The sequence below is a fragment of the Thermobia domestica genome, chromosome 4 (assembly GCF_964235325.1).
Source record: "Thermobia domestica chromosome 4, izTheDome1.hap1.1, whole genome shotgun sequence".
NCBI classification, from domain to species: domain Eukaryota; kingdom Metazoa; phylum Arthropoda; class Insecta; order Zygentoma; family Lepismatidae; genus Thermobia; species Thermobia domestica.
Genome location: NC_137457.1, coordinates 252,739,666 through 252,760,421, shown reverse-complemented (window position 1 = coordinate 252,760,421; position 20,756 = coordinate 252,739,666). Strand labels below are relative to the sequence as shown.

The window sequence follows — 20,756 nt, the reverse complement described above, 5'->3', positions numbered from 1 at the left end:
CAAAACTACACCCACGATACTCGTGCACCTTGCATAATACATGGCAAAACTCTCTACAGGAACATAGCTTCCGGGCTGCCATATTTACAACAGCAAACAATATTATTAATTATGCAAAAATTACACCAGGAGAAGGTTGTTCTTAAGAGTCGGAAGGAGTCAAGTGACCTTGACAAATCGAAGATATCGCAGTGCAAAGTGTTTCCTTATTTTGGCAACAGATGGGGTTGTTGCTGAAATGCCGTCAAAGCAAATGGCACCCCTCCTTTTCCTTCGTTTTCCCCTGCATGTGGTCAAAGTTGGACAGCGCAGGAGGGGGATGGTTACGGATGTAAATGGGACAGAGAGGAGTGAAATTCCTTTCTTTTGGCTAAAAGAGAAACAGAACTGAAGAAAAAATAAATACAGAGATATTCTAAGAGGGACCAACATGATATCAGCCGTCAGCCACTCAAATATCTACAACGGTCACAAACATACCATAGAGAACTAAAACACTTGTCGCCTGTCTCTTTCTCAAAGGATTCTACCTATGGTAAATAACGCGGGAATAGTGCAGGAAGAGTCTGATATAAAATGAAGAACCATGCAAATATTAAAAAAAAAAAAAAAAAAAAGGGGGAGAGTCGATATTCTAATTTATTTTGGGCCTTCGTGGTTAAAAAAAAAAAAAAACTTGGAATTGAAAGGCAGAAAACCCAGACAAAGATCTGAAATGTATTGGCAATGTGACTTTTTTAGTGGAATCCATTTCTTTATTTTCTTTTCAAAATATGATCACCAGATTTACCCTCTGTCTCGCCTTCACATTCGAATGGTCCTCGATCGATACCAGTAGCTGACCATCCTGAATTTTTCCTATTACAACAGGAAAGGGACGCAATGTTACATTTAGCCTTGGGTACCGGCTTAGAAGGACAGGAGGGAGCATATGCTCTGCTTGGTATTGGTTTTTATTTGGGGAAATAGACCACTTCATTAACAATAGAATTAAAAGATGTGTCACCTTCTTCAGGAAGGTACACTCATGTTCAAAATTATTGTCGCATGTCTATAAATATGTTGTTGTAGGAATATAATTTGATAACGAATTCACCCGGTATTTCTTATAATGTTAGTATGTGTACAATCGGCAGAGACATGTATGCAAGTTTCATGTCAAAAGAGGAGTAAATAAGAACAATAAAACGAAAATAAAACTTTCGTGTCCATTTAGAACATTATGATTTACTCATTCTAATTTTCGTATTTATAAATATTTTCCTATGAAATTTACCATATATACATTTCCCGATTATACACATAGTATCAGTATTAAAAGTACCCAGCAAATTCAGTATTACATTATATTCTTACATGAAGACAGTTATAGATATGCGACAATCATTTTGGAGATGAGTGTACAAGGACGTAACAGGTGTTTGTTTCAAACATTGAATAAGTGTTCGTATACATTGAACTTATTTCCTGACGTCATAGAACTAAGAACTGTCACAGAGCGACGTAAGTCCGGCGACAATACAATATTTCATTTTTACTTTCATACTTTGCAATATATCTATTTATTTTAAAAGCAAATTTTAATATGTTTTTATTTTCAACTATTTTATCCTAAAATAAATACTAGCCTTTAACCAGCCCTTATTTCCCTGGTTGCATATCACTTTAGGATTTGGAAAATGTGTCCAACGAATAAAAAAAAAATGATAAAACACCTTTTAAAGACATTCTTTTGTTAATCAATTCGCACTAAAAAGTTAAAAATAATCTTATTTATGCAAGCCTAAATAAAAAGAATGGGGCGCGTCATTTTAAGAATTTATAAAGTAACTGTATGTAAGCCTATATTAGAGCGCATCCTTTTTTTTTTAAGTCATGCATAACCAAAATTGTTTTCTACTTTTAAGTGCGACTTGATTAATGAAAGAATGTCTTTAAAATGTTTATTAGTATGTTTTTCTATTATTATTGTTAATGTTTGCATCCTTGGCATAGGATGTTTATTTTGTAAGGTACCGTATGGTGCGTTTCTATACTACTAGGGTATATAAAAATTTAGTTTCCTATGCGATACATTAAACAGTACTTTTTTTTTTAAAAAAATAAAAATTACTACCGAATATAGAGTATTTCTCCGCTAATAAGAGGGAGACAGATTGAGGATACCAAACACCCCTACCATTGATTGAGAAATATTTCGGTGTCAACACTGATGAACAACATTTACATTTGAATTTGAATGTTTGATGGGCTTTAGGCAATTGATTCAGACCGGGATACATGGGGGACAGAATGTTGGAAGCAAGTAGTCCAGTCCCTAGTTTGAATGCCTGGAATGATTGATTGATTTTTGAGTTTTACGTCCCGTTCAGCAGCGAGGCTATATGAGACGTGGACCTACTGATTAATGTGGAATCCGAACCACATGAGCTCCCGCCGGGAATCGAACCCGGGTCTCCCTCGCCAAAGACGCGCATGCTAACCGCTTAGCCACGAAGGAGCTCCAGAATGCCTGGAATGAATAAGGACTCTTCCCTCCTTGGTAAAACCTGCCGGAATCTGAAGCAATATCAAAGAAACACTGCTTCGAAAAGAGAGGGAGCAAACATGCATAAATAGATAGTCAGAGTCGGATTTAGGTTTAGTGGGGCCCCAAGCTGTTTACGGTAATGGGGTCCTTTATGTGTCCAGATGAACATAGGCACCCTACATACAGAAATGAACAAACTAGAGATAATTTAGGAAGCAGACTAGCAGAAGGAGCCCCATTAATTACATGAACGTAGGCTACACAGCAGGAAGCATTGTTGCTACGTATATATACATTTTATTTTATTTTTTAATTTTCTTATATTTTAGAAATGTATATCCAGTTTTTCTTTAGATTTTTCGGCCCCAAGAGAGCAGGGCCCTAAGCTATAGCTTGTTTAGCTTATACGTAAATCCGGCACTGTAAACAGTATACACATACAGGCGCGGATCCAAAGGTGGCTATAGAGGCTATAGCCCCCCCCCCTTGACGTTCAGGTATACACTGATTAAATGGGCTTCAATCCTGTTTACTCTGGATAAAGAGACAAACTATGGTTTAGCTCCTCCCTTGATCATATCCTGGATCCGCCACTATATACAGTGGCGGCGGTTGGACGTTGAAAGTGGGGGGGCAAGACATGATGTGAACAATTGTAGCTAAGTACATCAATGTTAGATTTCCTGGTTGTTTCTAACACTATTTGATGAAAGGTTGTATAACTAATAGGATACTATCTTTTTTCACTTAAAATACCTATATCGTACTTCTATTTTATTAAGTAAATATATAAGAGCAATACATGTAGGTACTAGTCCTTTATACTCTAAAACAACGAAAGTGTAAGAAGAGATTTGAGTTCTTGCTCATGAACATCTAAAAATTCTGTCTGGAAAATTGTGTGATCAGATTATTTAATAAATTTGCAAAACAAATAAATAGAAGGGATAATATTAATCATAGTAATGAATAATGACGCTTGTTTTGCAGAAGTTATATTGAAACTGGGAATTAATGAACAACTTATACTTTTAATTTCACACATGCCATTAAATGAATGTTTTTACTCTTAGAAAATGAAATACAGTAAGTACTGCAAACATATGCTATGGCATATAAAGAAATATGCAATTGCAATATTAATTGCTTTGAATTGCAATTAAAACGCAATTCCTGTAGCTTTCTTAACTCCACGAGAAGACAAATAACCAATACGTACTCACGCAACGGCAAACATCATATGGCACCATTTTTTCTGTGAAACAGTAATACATACAAAACCTTTACCAGGGTGTCCACATTCTGGAAAATAAGTGAAAGTCAGGGAAAGATCAGGGAACTAAAAATGTATCAGGTGAAGTGAGGGAAATGGCAAATTGGTTAGGGAAAGTAAGGGAAAAATTGATTTAGGTCCATTGTTCAATTACTGAATTTATGAAATAGGGTTGATTTCTTTACTGTTACTAGATGCAAAATGTGGTGTTCTCAATGATGATATTGAAGGATTCAGTGTTCTCTGATATAGTTGTTGAAACTAATTTTTTGCGAGAAACACGTCTAACTGCATCCTGGTATATTTGGTCAAAAGGGTAGACGCTACTCTAGAAGAATTGCATGGTGCCAAGAGGATATCTGGACAAGTGGCTGAGAACGCTAAGAAATAGTATCTCCAGCTCACAGTGAAAGCTCACACTGAAGAATTTAAGGAACACTCGAATGAATTCATAGCCAATGACAGAGATGGTATTGGACTTGATGAGTTTTTTACTTAGTCTTAGAAAATGGGAAGAACTTCGTTGACTTATGGTCAGTTATGAAATATGTTTTATCTTCTTTCACGGAAACGCATTTTTTGAAAGTGGTTTCACAATAAATAAAATTCTTATTGTTGACAACTTACAAGAAGAATCTCTGGTGGCTCAACAGGTCATATAGGATTCTGTGATGAGAATAGGTGGATCGTCAGGATTAATAATTACAAGAGGTATGATAAATTCAGTGAGAAGTTCAATGAGACAATATCAGGTGTATTTGGAAAAGAAAAGAGAAATAAATGCTGGAGACGAGAAGAGGAGAGAGAAATGGAAGATTCAGCAATAACTAAAGGAGCTGGAGAAAGAAGAGAAGAAAATTCAACTGTGGAGACAACAAGAAGGATATTCAGATCAATGAGAAGAAAACTATGCGAGAAAGGATGGAAAAAATTTCTAAATGGGTTGCATTTAACAACTGCGCCAGCAAAAGTATGTGTTACATAATATGTGTGTGTGTGCTTTTTTTTTAATAATCAGTAAAATCATGTATGAACTGTTGATTACTATAGGCAATATTATAATACTGTGTAATTGCTATTATAATGTGCAATTTTTTCCATATCTTAAGTACTCTGTATACTGCACACTTTCGTTTGTAATTACATTTTGTGTAATATTTAAATGTGTAGGCCTAATCAATATCGGCCTAATGCACATGTTTGTAAATTTACATTTCTTTGGAAAGAAACAGAAGCGGAAAAGAACAAGGCCACCTATTATGGGGAGTGTGGAGGCTAGGGTTTCTTTCTTTTTTCTATATTTTTAAGTTATTCAGGGGTCAGGGAAATCTGGAATTTTCGTCATGGAAAGTCAGGGAAAAGTCAGAGATTTTCTCTCTCAATTGTGTGGACACCCTGTTTACATTTCCAAATGAAACTATATAAATTAGGACCTCACTTCAAAAAGTGGGGGGGCAACTACCCCCTCTTGCCCCCCCTAATCGCCGCCTATGACTATATATATATATATATATATATATATATATATATATATAAATGTTTGTGTTTAGTATGTTGTACGATGGAAGCTGATGAAAGAGCTTTATATTATTCTTGATTTTTTGACAGGTAAACAAAGAATATTTCGGGGATTAATCTACTCGATTATTATAATAAGATTATAATAATGTATTTTATTTTTTCTCTTGTATGTATATTCTCAGTCCTGCAGGAAGTTTTCATTTCTTTCTTGGAATAGATAAACGAAGACTTTGGTTCGGCTTCTCCTTCACAAATCTCTGTCGAAAGGTTGACTTTATCGCTACCAACACAAATTACTTCTTCTCATAGAAACCATCTACAAATACACTGTACTGCTGAAACAGAAACCATCAACTAAAGAGGTCATAAATTTTGTCATTCCTCGTGTTTGAAGTTCCGGTTCGTCACAATGATTTCCTTCCTCCCGCCCCTGTTAAGAAGCTCAAAGTAGGTTTTCAAAAGGACTGGCTCCCGCTGAGAAGGAAAGTGGGATGAGGAATGACTATAGTGACATCTAGCAGTTAGACGGCCAAGTACGTGAACACGAAAAAATCTGATTTCTGATTTCTGTAGATTCAATAATGAAGGATATAATTTCTCATCGATTGTGTAATGAATGTCATTGGAAACAGCGAAAAAATAGTACAGTAGCGCACAAATACAAAGGTAGTACTCCATTCTCAAAAAAGTCCGAAGTTTTTAGCTCTTTTCCTTACTGTAAAAAAACAGAAGACTTTTCCCTCTAATTTTGATCATTTTCTTATGGGAATTTGGATTATAATTATCTGTATTTATAAGAAGAAAATATCACGCACAGCGTTCAAATTGCACCTTTAAAATGAGATGCATCATATTGAGTGAGCTATTGAGACATTTTTGCGAAAGAACGAAATGAAACCATGATTTGCCTAAAAAATGGTTGAGCTCCCATGTTAAATTGAACACCAATCTTCCGGCCGCTGTGGCGCACTCCTTCTCCCTCTTAATTCCTTGACCTCCTTCTCAAATCATGTTAAGAATGAGTAACTGCGAACTTTTGTGCACAGTGGCAGTCGTTAACAATTGAGGAAGTCACCCAAATGGAACCGTCAAAGTGGAATCCTTCTGGAACGACGCTAGCAACAAAAGGAGAAAGCTACAACCAGTACACACAATGAAAGAAAATTGGCTAAATAATGTTTCATTCGGCAGGCTTAACCTGATATATATATATATATATATGTTTAACATTTACCATATAGGCTACACTGCACTGTATACGTTACATATTCATGCATCAAGTAAGCTTCAGCTATACTAAATACATGAAAACCTACTGGCGATGTTCTACGGTTTTAATTCTTGGGGTCTCAAAGTTTTTTTTTTTTTTTTTAACTTTGGATCTGTGACTGACTACTAACGAATTCATGAAATCCAACAGGATTGTCAGGTAGCGAACTTCATCCACGAAACATGATCTTTTATCAATACTTGAATGGATGATTTTTTTTTTTTTTTTAACATCTGAAAAGTAGGACTTGTCTCTAGACGGAATAGCTACTGTCTGATTTTACACTTACACAACTGAGGCTAATCATTACCCAATTTCTCATCGATTAAAGTTGATAAAATATCAGATAGTAATTCGCATCAAAATAATTTATCATAGTGGATACAGTAAGGAAAGTTTCCAATCAACTACAAATGATGGCTGGGTCCAGATACGTTGTACCGTATTTTGCGTGTACAAGGCGTAGCTCTCAGTTGTCTTCAGAAAATCGTATAACTTGTAGTATAAAACCCAGCATTGTAGCTAACTGTTTTGTTTGACACTCTCCCTTAAAAGGGCCAACCAATGTGCTAATTATTCCCATTTAACAGAATGACAGGCAATATTAGTCTCACAACAACAACGATATAATCTGAATTTCAAGCCAACGTCAGGGCCATGGCTACTCAGTGGTTCAGCTCTTGCGAGACGTCGCCGGTTCGGTTCCAGCCCATATAAGTTTGTGGTGGACAGCATCTTGTCCGTGGGTATAGTCGGAGTTCCCCTGTTTATTCTCACATTCTCATTCCACTATTTCTTTTAATATTTGCCTTTTCGCTAATTATTCGTGTCCCTTAGCCTACAAGACCATGACCGAGGAATGTAAAATTAGAAATTTCGTTTCAATTTCGTATTCACGTACCACGTAAGTGCTAATGTGATCCCGGATGTACGTATTTATAATTTACTAGCAGAATGCTCGTTCTTCGCACAGGGCAATGAAGGGACATAAACGTCAATGGGGTTGAATTTGGATTTAAATGGCTTCGGAAGTGTTACTGTTCGTCTCAGTGGCCCAGAAAGTTATGGATTAAACACTAATATATCGGTCATTTCCGATCATTTTTATATATTTTTCCTTCCCCTATGTTGCACCGTCAAAGCAAAATGATAGCAGAAACCATCGCAGGTGTGAGCCTCATCTACGTTGAAAATTCGATCGAGATTGGTAGAATGGTTCAGGAGTTGTTTTATTTATTTATTTATTTTTTGTATCTATCCCTCCCCTAAGCTTTACCGTCAAAGTGAAAAAATTATTTAAAAAAAAAAAAAAAAAAACTTCCCAGGCCTGAATCTCATCTATCTTGAAAATTTGGTCCAGACCTGTCGAGTCACTCAAAAGTTACGAAGTCACAAACATAGTCACTTTCAATTTTACATATTAGACTAGATATGTATAAATTGTAAGAATATGATAATTTAACCGGTCACTGAAAGATGAAATTGATGAGTGGTCGCATTGCTTTGTAGAAAAATAACGACTGATCAATTGGTTTCATAACCTAGTTAACATCCTTACTTTGTAATCGAAAGCTTTTAGGATTGAATCAAGCGGTCAGGTCTCGATTCAAAGATTTTTTCTCAGTTCTTACCTCTATAAATATCTTGGCTGATTTTTTTCCATAATCTTTTCCACAATCCACCATTACGACTGTTGGTGATTGTGTCGATTCCAGGCTAAATATTATATATATATAAACCATAATTTGTAAATACCGCAGCATTATCAAGCTCAAACACTAAGTTGTTTCTTTCATCTTGAAAATGGTGGGGGAAAAACTGCGGATACTCACAGATCATTTTTTTCAGATTTGAAAAACAGTTACAAGCGCTAATGGAATATGTACCAGCTACAACATCTTTCCACGTTAAGCTCCACCCATAAAACCACTCTCACATGCACACGAGAGTTATTTTAGAGAGAGTATTTTTAACACACCCAACAGTTTAGTAAACGCATAAATCTTGAATGACAGTTAACTCACTTACGTAACTACAAGAAAGAAAGCTCTAAAAGTACTTACAAACACAACAAGAATCTTTTGTGAGACTGATTTTACACCGTCCTCCCGAAGTCATCTGTCACGTCGCAGTTCTCCATGCTGAACTTCCCAAGGATCAACGCTACGAAGAAAGCAAAAATACATTTCATTTAATACCATGAAATATCTTAAGAAATAAACAGTATCTAACATACTAACATATCCAATATATATATATATATATATATATATATATATATATATATATATATATATATATATATTTAATAGTGCGTTTTGAACAGAATCTAAAGGACTCTGAAAACAAAATAAGGCAATTATTTTAAGCAAACGGGATGAACAAACGCACGGATGAAGAATTAAATTTATAATTTAATGCCCGACGTCTCATAGTTATGCCTTTTAGGGTAAAAGAGACGGGTGGCTTATTCTAAGTGACTGGTTATAGGAGTGTTTGTGAACTGAAAAATGTAGAAGGAAACGAGAGAACCCTGAGAAAATCCATGTACACAATGTTATCCACCACAAAGTCATATGTCCTGGGATCGAACAAGTATCTTTTGCGCCAGAGGTAAGCACTATACTACAAAGCTACATTATGTGGAACTTCAATTAAGTACAGTCTTATTAAGAAAAAAAAACTGGCCATCCACCTCTCTTAAGAAAAATCCTGCACTCTTACCTATAGTCGGAATCAAACTGAACAAACGTGGATTTTTCCGCCAATTTTTTAAATTTAGATCCAAACACTGGTGCAAATCCCGGGAGGATGAGGGGGACATGTCCTCTCCAATCTTCTAACTAGGGGGGACTGTCCCCCCATAATCCGATTTGAAATGTTTTTTGGGGGGAAGGAAATGTGATGATTTGTGTCCGATTGCCACAAGGGAAAGTGAGATGAAATTGATGTCCCCCCAGAATAAGCCTCAAATCTGCCCGCCTCCCAATGTTAAAGACAACTCTGTTCCCCTGATCCTCCACAGGATTGTTTTTCAACTTCACAAATATTTTGAGCATCGCTTAAAAAATAAAAGTCTTACGTGTCCCCCCCCCCTTAAGGTTGAAGACAGAGTTGCACCGCTGGATCCAAAGGATTAGAATTTCCTATATACGGTATCAGAATATTACCTTTTAAAGCAAGGTGGGTGGCCAAGATTTTTTGAACAACACTATATATCAGCAGTTACCAGAATATTTCCTTCTAAAACAAGGTAGGTGGCCAATATATTTTTAAACAACACTGTACATATAATCGGTTAAGAGAATATTACCTTCTTAAGCAAGATAGGTGGCCAGTATTTTTTTTTAAACAAAAATGTTATTTATCACCGGTTACCAGAATATTACCTTCTAAAGCAAGGTGGGCGGCCAAGACTTTTTAAAACAACAATAACTGAACCTGCGCTGTCTATTCAGCACATCTTTATGACCACGAATCTCCTTTCCACTGATTATGTCTCCTTACACAAGTAAAGAATAGGAGATTCACAAAGGAAGTGAATTGCTATGTATAGATGTTGGAGTGAATTTGTAGCAAATTGTAGAAGTAACACTATATCAAGTGGAAATATTTTTTTTTCTAATCCATATCCGGCCGAGTACGCCACATTGCGTCTCTTGATCCTTTAAAATTACCAGCATGCAATAGGTTTTGTCATTCAGATTTAAGTAAAGCGCCTGCAATGTCCGACAACCCACCATACGTAACTTTTCTTCTGGTTGTCCAACCATAGTTTCAGCCTGCAGCAATGTTAATCTTATGGTTTCAAAACGGCCCCTAAAATGGTTGAATAGAACAATAACGACACGGTTTTTAAAAATTTGAATGAGAACTGTACAATTTACACAAAATTTGGAATCGACCAGTGAAAGCTTTTCTAGCACTTGTGGTTTTCGAGATCTCATTGTCGAAAAAATTGCGGACAAACATATAAACCTAACATTTTAACATATACAACTAGCTGAACCTGCGCTCTCTACACAGCGCATCATTCGAATATGAGCATAAATCTCCTTCTCATTCCTCAACATATGTACGTCCCTTTACAGACACAAGTGAAAGACGTCTTAATAAAAAAAAAAAAAAAAATCGGCAAGGGGTATCACGAAGGGAAGAGTTTTTCGATTATTTTTTCTCAATATCTCGCACCGTTTGCAAGATTTGAGACTACTTTCGGTTGGAGTTTCTAATTCATGTATGACCAGTGTTTTCTTTCTTCTTGCATGCAATATGTAATAAGCAAATACATTACATATACAATTAATTATAATGTCAGTTATATGGTGTTCATTGGGCAAAACACTCAAAAATAAAGATTTACCTTAGACTTGAGAATTGGTTATCCTTTCTTTGTCATTACTATTTGGCCATGAAACAAACGCCTGAGACATATACAACCCCAATATACAACAATGTGGTGTTGGAATGTATAACGCATAGGATATGACGCTTTTTTTTAAATTTCAACGCTTCCAGTGTACCCTAAAATATGTAATAAAGAACTAATTGCTATATATTTTTTTAAATATTCAATTAGAACTGCACAATTTGCGCAAAATTTCCAATCGACCAATGAAAACATCATCTTTCTAGAGCATGTAGTTTCCGAGATCTCATTGTCGAAAGAATTGACCATAAACATATAAACGTCCTCAACATATAGTTTAAAAGAACTCGGAAGGTGGAAGCACAATTCACATGCATTGATTTTAGAGAAGGCTTATTAAAATACGAAGGCTTTGAACAATAATTTTATATCATAAACTTTATGAAAAAGATATAGTTAACTAATATAGACTATTTAAGGTAAAAATACTTAAAATGTTTGTCTCTGTTAAACGTGAAATCACACATAACCGTAAATGAAAGATTTGAAAGCTGAAGTTATAGGTTGGAGCTCAAGCGCTTTTAATTGCTATTGTAGTATTTTAATAGATAGATAGCTGAACCCGCACTCTCTACACAACGCATCATTCGCATATGAGCATAAATCTCCTTCTCATTCCTCGCAACATCTGTATAGCTTGATTCTGGCTTGTTTACCAGCGGGGGCTGAGGTAAAGGGGGGAAAAATCCAACAATTTTTCTGCCTGACTCTTGCAATACACCCTTACCCTCCTTCTATATGTCAGCGTTGCCAGGGTTAAAAATTTGTCTCATGAATGTCATTCTGAAGAGTTAGTGTAAGTTGGTTATTTGTTGTGATGTTGTAGTTGCGTTTTTGTTGCTTATTATTCATTTGACAATGGCTTCACAGCGTAAGAGAGGGCAAACTATGCACAGCGAAGCTAGATAATAATAAGGAAGGCCATAGTGCAGTGCGACGAAGAAGCGAGGCAGAAAATTTGATTGCATTTGTTTGCATCTGAAGCATTTGTTATCACAGCCTAATTTGCGTGTGTCCACGTATACACGGATCTTTGATAGGGATTGCATAATTGCATAAAACTTTGAATTAAGTGAGTATTAGCTATTTTTTTGACAACGCACTGGCAACCCTGCCCAGGGTCGTCGAGTGACCGTTTCTTGGCGACGGGGTGGGGAACCTGCCAATCAACTCTGAATTCCTCAGCCTCGCATTAAAGCTAGCTCCCTATAATACATGTCCCTTTACAGACACAAGTGAAAGACGTCTTGAAAAAAAATCGGCAATGGGTATCATAAAGGGGAGATTTTTTCGATTATTTTTTTTTCTCAATATCTCGCACCGTTTGCACGCAGCACGAAGCTTAAACTCACATAGCACACACATACCTTGCACAAGAGGATAACAACAAAGTTTGTAGCATTCTTTGGAGTTTCGTGAATTTGCACAGAGGAACCCAGTTCGTCCGCTGCAGTTGTCATGAAATAAAATACAAGTTTACACGTACCTAGAATTAAAAAATGTAGATTTTTGGAGCTATAGTTAAATCAGAGTAATGGATAATAAGCTAAAACTTGGTATCTATCCGTTGTATATAATTTGTCACTGGATTTATAGTCAGTTCTGTCTAGGAACACAACGCCAGTCTTTTGCTCACTTCTTTTCTATAAACAGAGTTGCGAACTACAACATATTAAAATATCATTAGCAGTCGGTGAAATATGAGCTTTTGAATTCAGTTTAATATGGCCATTCATTTTTTTTTTTTTTTTTGAAAGTAATAAGAGAAATGGACGTGAGGAGCTTTTGCAAATGTTAACTCAAGTAGACATTCCGTAATAACATAATTTGTAATAACATGGATGATATAATTTTTACAATCTTCAAGTTCATAATCAGCTTGGGTACATTTCGTCCATTTTCAGTCTCTCATCCCAGCCGTGTGTGGGAGGGGTGTTCTCACAGTCTATGTGTGCGGAAAAGGCGAACAAGCACACATCCATAAATAAATCTAAAGCATAAGTGCATAATAATAGCTTCATTGAAGAAAACACCAGAAATGCTACGCCAAGAAAGAGGAGAGGCTCGTCCACACAGTGTGAGGAGAATGATAGTATTTGCCATATTTGTGAAGGAAAATTTAGTGAAAACTCCAAAGGGGAAGAACGGATCAAGTGTGATATATGCTAAGACTGGTATCATATCCTTTGTGTAAACATTCAGCACCCTGGGTTCTTTGTTTGTGATTATTGTCCTAGTTATTTACAACACACCAGTAGAGAGGAGTCTTGAAATGAACTGTGTTTTACGTGTATGTGCAACTATACTTTGCTCGTTATCGTAATCATTTGTGTTTTATTTATTCTTTTGTGCATTTTTTGTATCTGCTTTGTATTTTATGTGAAAATATTTAAAAAGAAGTGCTGCTCATATTTGCCCTATAAAGTGCTCATATTACTCTTGTACTACGGAAAATATGAGCACTGCGCACCTACCTTACTAACTTGTTTATTACCCACAAACAAAAGTTGAGTTGAGCTGAGTTGAGTTGATTTTGAGTTTAACGTCCCGTTCAGCAGCGAGGCTATATGAGAGGTGGACCTACTGATTAACGTGGAATCCGAACCACATGAGCTCTCGCCTCACAAACAAACAAAAAAAAAAAAAGTATGTATAACCTTGTACTTTCTAGCGTTTGTAGACAAAAGATCAGGCTTTCTTTTGGTGAGACCTTTACTTTCTGTAATACATAATTTTTGAGATATACTAGTATTTTCATTAACTATGCTCATATTCAACTGACCTCCCCTATTTTACGAAAAGTATAGTGGCTCAATGATAAGAGCGCTTACCTCTGATGCAAAGGGTCCCTGGTTCGATCTCTCTAACATGTGATATTGTGGTGAACAACATTGTGTCTGAGAATTTTCTCTCGGGGGTTCTCCCGTTTTCTCTGATATTTTCATTACATCATTTCGTTCATAATTATTTACTTTCATGGATCATTATTCTTTAGTCTAAAGGACATAATCGAGGGAAGTAAAATATTTCATTTATTTTTATATATATTTATTTTGATATACTGTTGAACGCTAATCAATTTATTTCTAAAAGCAGCAGGTTACGTTTTAACACATTAACTCGGACATTACAAAGATAAATATTTGAATAACGTATACCGATGGAACTTATTTGTCAATAAATGAAAGATGTCCATACAATGAGATTACACAAATTTAAATTAATAATAGCTAATGTGACAATTGTATGCAGCATACAAAAAATAAACATATGCTAATATTGAAAAAGAAACAAACCTCTCGCCGGGGGTGTGTTCATATGAATGTGTACTGCAAAATGCTTGTTGTTCATTTTCTTTTTTCAAGATATACCTCTGTAAAAGTTCCCTTAATTCGCATACGGACTGTCTTAAAAGTAAAAGTAAGCCCATAAGAAAATGTAATAATATTATTAGATATTGTCAATTTAGACTGAATTAACCAATCCTGACGGTTTACGAGTTTCGAGAGGAAAAGTCCGCAACACTTGTCTGCTATTTTATCCTCTAGAATTCTAGTTTCTGATCGAAATTTATTTGTAACTGCTGGACCAGTTTAAGGGGTCCATTGAAGATTTATTTCCAAATTGTAGAAAGTATTTTCTGTGCTAAATATGCATAAGCTGGGAATGAAGAGGTTACTAAAACGTTACGAGCTCAAAGACTGTCCGCAAAATGGGAGTTTTTATCCATAATAATACATACAGCATATTTTTTGGGGGGATAAAAAGTTTGTCTGTATTATAGAGGTTTTCCCTATTGAGATCTGTCCATTAACCTGTTAACTGGAGAATTTCCGAATGAGAAAGTTACATCTGAATCAGGAATAAATTTGTTAAAAATACATAGTATGAAATTAAATTAAATCTTTGAGTTTCACGTTCCATGCCATGCCCAATACAAACGTATTAATTCGTCACGCTCAATACGAATCTTATGATTACGAACGTAGTCGTCAGACTGCAAATACAAGCGAAATTCTCATCGTCATTGCCAGTTAAGAGGTTAAGGAAGGTTTCATCGTACTCAAGATCTTATGGAAACTAAATGACAATCTCCGATCTTAATCTCCGGTTCAGATCTTAATATAATAATAATAATAATAATAATAATAATAATAATAATAATAATAATAATAATAATAATAATAATAATAATAATAATAATAATAATAATAATAATTCGGACAAAAGACTGACACTAATTATGAATAACTTCCTTGTCAATTACATGAAAACATAGGCTGAGGTTAATCAACCATAACTTCATTCATACATTAGCTGTTGTCTGAATACACCAGGATATACAATCTAATTCAATTTTTGCAACCCATTACTACCAGCGCTTAACACGCGACCCAGTTTTCATTCGAAGCAACAATCTTTGACCTTTCATATAGGGTTATCTCCTATTCGCGACAGCACAAAAACGTGAGTGCATCACGTGCATCAATCATATAGACTTATTTATTCTAACTTGATACAATTAACCAGAGCAATAAATACTGCAATGTTAGCAGCTCTAAAATATATATTACTACACTTCAAACAGAATCACTGGGAATTCTTTAATCAATTCTAAGCATCTGATCGGTACGGTAAACAGAATTAGACGAAGGTGAGGCAATGAGGAAAGGGAGTGATGGATTCAGAGACATCCAAGTTCATATCATTTCAGAACTTTTGTATACAAATCTTAATATGGTAATGTGTCTTTTATAGTATCATGTTGAAAGGGGTGGGTTCAAACAACCAGGAACTCCCGTCTGTGTACACTACTGCTCAAATGATAACTGTTCTAGTTTGTCCGTGCAGAAACTAGAGATACGCACGAGACGAGATACAGCTCTTTCAATAGAGAAATATACATTTTTCGAGTCGAGACATCACTTTTACAGCACATTTTCGAGACGAGACAGCCTCGAATCTTGTCTCATGCGCACTCCTTACAAAAACATTATCATTGTGCTTGCAATTGCTCACTATACGGTGTTGAATACCTTTATGTGTTAGCTTATTGATTTATAAGGGACAATTGTTTTTCTATTTTCTTTCAAAAAAATTAATGTCTTGGTTTTATTGATTTCTCCTTCAAAACTATTTCAATGTCTCTTACTTCGAGAAAAATAAATTTTGTTATATATTCAAATTTTAGCAATAATATTATTATTATTATTATTATTATTATTATTATTAATAATAATAATAATAATAATAATAATAATAATAATAATAATAAACACCCGATCACGGAACGAGTAAAAAGTTTCAACGCTTACAGTTAGATACACTTCTAATTGCACATTTTATACTAAACTAAAGATGCTAAGCCCAATTACACTATTTTTAGATTTATGCGTCCATTGGTCACGTAATATAAACGGTACTTCAAATTTTGTAGTAACTTTTCTCGTGACGTCATGGACGGATACATTTTTTAAAAAAATAGTATTATTGGATTCAGCGCCCTCAAATTAGTATAGGCTACAAAGCATAATTAGAAATTTATCCAAGCGTGCGCATTTTTTTTTACTAATTACACGATCTTTATATATAATGCAAATTGATTTTGAAAAATTTAGGAACATATAGCTAGACTTGAAGAAGAAATCAATAAAAATCATATGATTAAAATTCTAGTTCCTTTCAAAGAAAGCGGAAGAACAATTTCCCACATAAATTAATGAGCTAATAAAAAATAAAGATGGCGTACCATTTTGTGTTGCCACGAGACGAGACAAGATTTCAGGTTTTCTCGTCTTGTCTCGTGCACTCGTAGCAACACTAGAACGGCTGAGGCTCACTAAAAAGAGCTGTTTTGCCAAGTGGTTAAAATTACAACTTTTAACAAAGTTTGGTTTGGTTAACAGAGCACAACATACAACACGACTACAATCTTCCAACAACGACAGCTTAGTTTCGACTGAACCAGTAATTAATTACTACGACAGGAATATTTGTGAATACCGTAGGTACAGTCGAAAGGCAAGCCTTCCCCACTCATTTCGAAATTATTTTTTCAGAGCCTCTGGCGCCACTTCAACAAATGAAGAGGCCTATGTGACTTTCCGATTTCAAAAATGGCTTAGGTTCGAATAACATCATAATATAAAAAAATAATAAAAACTCAATTTTATGGTCAAACTAGAATTCTTTCAGAACTCAGTGACGAAAAAGGCTGACATGTTTCTGTCTTTGCTTGGAACGAAAAAGACCATGAAACAATAGTTAGTTACTGATAAACCTTAGAGAACTTGTACTTCTGTAACAGGATTTTTACATATAGATATTCCCACCAGACCCCGGATTGAAATCTGAAATACTGATCTCGATGAATACTTTAACATTGTACTTGAATCTGGAACACTCACAAAATAGTTGAATCGATTGAAAAATGGAAATGAAAGCTGTTTGTAAGAATCATTTAAAAAATAACTTTAGGTATTCCTTGTTCTTTGTAGGGTAGTCCTCATTTGAAATATTAAAACGCTGGTATACAGACAGACAGACATTGTCGGGTTTAAGTGGTTGAAGTGCCGGGCTTTCGCCCTTGCCTTCCATGTGAATTGCGTTTGGCTTGACTTTTGGGTTCAGCGTTGTTTCATTGTAGGGCTGCAACTGTCGCAGGCCCTATGTTGCTTCCTTGTGGGTCGATTGGTTCAGTGTGGTCTTGGCATCCGGTAGATTCTTCTTCGTGGATCTCCGGTGGCGATGGCAGTGACGTAGTGGTTTTGGTGTCTTTGGACGGTGTCCCAGAATCTTCGTGACTGTACTTGTTGTACTTCAGTTAGCAGCGGAAGCTCCAAATCTTCGTGTATTTGGGCGATTCTCGTGTCACGGCTGTGGCCCGTTATGATGCGAGCTGCCCGGTTTTGGATGGTCTGCAGTTGGCGTTGGTTTGTGCGGGCTGCATGTTCCCACGCCGGGTGGGCGTAGAGCAGCGTTGACCTGATGTACATTTCATAGACGTGTCTTCTCGTCCTGTGCTCAAATTGTGGGCTCAGTAGGATGGGAAGTAGATACCGCATTCTCTGGGCTCCTTTATCTGCAGTGTTGGTTAAGTGTGTGCGGAAGGTGAGTTTGCAATCCAGAGTTACCCCGAGGTATTTCGCTTCAGTTTGTAGTTGGAGTGGTGAGCCATACATGGTGAGGTGATAGTCTTTTCTTCTAGTGTTCCGAGTGAAGTCCACTAGTGCCGTCTTGGTGGGGTTGATCTTCGTCTTCCACTTCTGCGTCCACTCTTCTATTAGGGAGATATGGCGTCTCATGGCGACTTCCGCGTAGCGATGATTGCGGTTGCTTGCAAAAATCGCCGTGTCGTCCGCATATGTGGCTACCATTGTGGCTGGCGTTGTTGGTAGGTCCGCTGTGAAGAGTGCATACAGGAGTGGTGACAAACATGATCCCTGTGGCACTCCTGCATGGATTGGTCTGGGGTCTGTGGTGTGCCCCAGGTGTGAGACCCGAAAACTTCTTCCTGCGAGGTAGCTCTGGTTCGCACTTGGTATGTTGGGAAGCCCGCCCGATGTAGTTTGTGTATGACTCCGTTATGCCACACCCTGTCAAATGCCTTCTCGATGTCCAAGAAAAGCCCTAGGGTGTGGCCTCCATCATTGAATTGCTGGGTGAGTCTGTCTACTACTCTTACGAGTTGTAGTGTTGTATTATGACCCGGCCGGAAGCCAAATTGGTGCGGTGGCAATAGATCATGCTGCTGGATATGATTTAGAAGTCTTCTTTGAATGACTCTCTCTACCACTTTGCTGAGATGGGAGAGGAGGCTGATCGGGCGGTAGGTCTTGAGGTCTGTTCTGTTGCCTCTGGACTTCGGTATCATCGTCAGGCGGGCTTCCTTCCATTCCGCTGGGAAGTGTCCCTTCTGCATGATTGCGTTAGTGATTCTCGTCAGCAGTACTATTGCTTTCCTCGGGGCCTTCTTCAGAGCGAGAGGGGGTATTTTATCTGGTCCTGTGGCCTTCCGGTTGTGGAGCCCTTGTATGATGCGCTGGATCTCTCTTGGTGTTGCCAGGTCCTCCGGTGGGGGTGGTGTCTCTTCCTGTATGCTGCGTAAGGTCAGCTGGACGGCGTCCTCTACTGCTGCGTTTGGCGGTGTGGTGTTTTCCCTGAAGATCTCTTGCAGATGGTCCGCAAAGAGGTTTGCCTGTTCTTCCGGGTTGTGTACGAGTCCCTGTGCGCTTCTAAGTGGTTGTACTCTTGGGGCAGTCTGCGGTCTGGCTAGGCTACGGAGAAGCTTCCAGAATTCCTGGGATGGTGTCTCCATTTCTATCAGTTTTTTGTTCCACTGGTATACATTTCGAAGGCAAATAATTTATTCCGAATTAATAAATGTTTAAAGATTTTTTAAAAAAAAAACTGTGTTTGCATTTTCGAGACACGAGACGAGACGAGACATTTCACGATACGTCTTGTCTCGTATAATGTCTCGCCTCAAAGGTTTCTGTATCGTCTCGTGGCAACACTAGTACCATCAAACACCGGTATTTCACACTAAATATTATTTATTTATTTGCTGCCATTTCGATTACCTCCTCCGACAATGCTGTATAAATTTACTCCCGATGGCATATCTCAACGGTAAGAATGAATCCTGATTGTACCGTTCAAGAATTTGAAAATTCAATGCAAAGAAATCGTATTAAAAGGGGAAAAAATAATAAAATATACATATACAATAAAGGACAGAGAGCAACGAATATTTTATCCGAGACTATTAGGTCCAGACTGTGGACATGGCGATTGAGCTCACTCTGAAACCACATTCACCCTCCCCCCCCCCTTCCTGTAACTTTCAGTCATTTATTTAGTTAAAAAAAAAAACAAAAACAGGAGAACACTATTAGAGAACTCAATTTAAAGTATTAACATTTCCGTTTTTTTTTTTTTTTTTTTTTTTTTTTTTTTTTTTTTTACGACCGCTCTGTTTTGTGAAGGATTCTTACCTTATTGTTTGCACTTTTGAAGGAGGGATGGATTTAGTAATTTATTATTTTCAGAAATTCAAGTATTTTGTCGGAAGTATTTCCAGAAGCTGTTAAAATCATATTAAAATAATTATTCAAATGTATTTCAGTTGCTTTTGTTTCCGTATAGCTTATTAAAGAAAATCTCATTTCACAATAGTTGCATTTATACACTTAGAAACTGTGAATGTAATGTGAACTGAATTAACTCCCTCCAAAAAAATTTTTGGTCTATTTGTTTTATTTATTTATTTATTTATTTATTTATTTATTTTTTTGGCTACGGACGTAGTATCCCAACCCGGAATCGAGTTCGAGACCACGAAAGAACACTCGTTATTTACTTAGCCACGAAGGTTCATGACTTAGCTTCGTGACTGCATTTATATGTGGGGCAGTGTCAAGGTCGTACTTGCAGGGCAAACATCGAAATTTTCAAGTGGACACTTGACATTACGTAATCTTCAGCTCTTATTGCTAATAAGGTTTCTTTATAGTTTGTTTACTCAGACAAATCTCTGTCTGAAAAATTTTTTTTTTACGGCCTTGCACAGTACTTTACTTAAATTTTAGAATGATCTAAGGACAGCCAAATGGCATTTCTCGGGACAATTAATTAATCTTACATAATAGCGACGTAAACATGATATTGTGTCAAGAATTGTTTTTTTAAATAAAAAGCACCTAAGGATTTCTGATACAAATATCTTTTTAGT

The 20,756-nt window shown here is 36.5% G+C and overlaps 1 protein-coding gene across 1 annotated transcript in view; it reads right to left on the bottom strand.

The window, feature by feature from the left end:
* Nucleotides 1-20,756, bottom strand: part of Oatp30B (Organic anion transporting polypeptide 30B) — a 414,497-nt gene that overhangs the window by 296,431 nt on the left and 97,310 nt on the right. The window contains exon 2 of the mRNA XM_081755739.1: nucleotides 8,658-8,757. The gene's annotated coding sequence lies outside the window, so the exon portion shown is untranslated. The remainder of the gene's footprint in view (nucleotides 1-8,657; nucleotides 8,758-20,756) is intronic.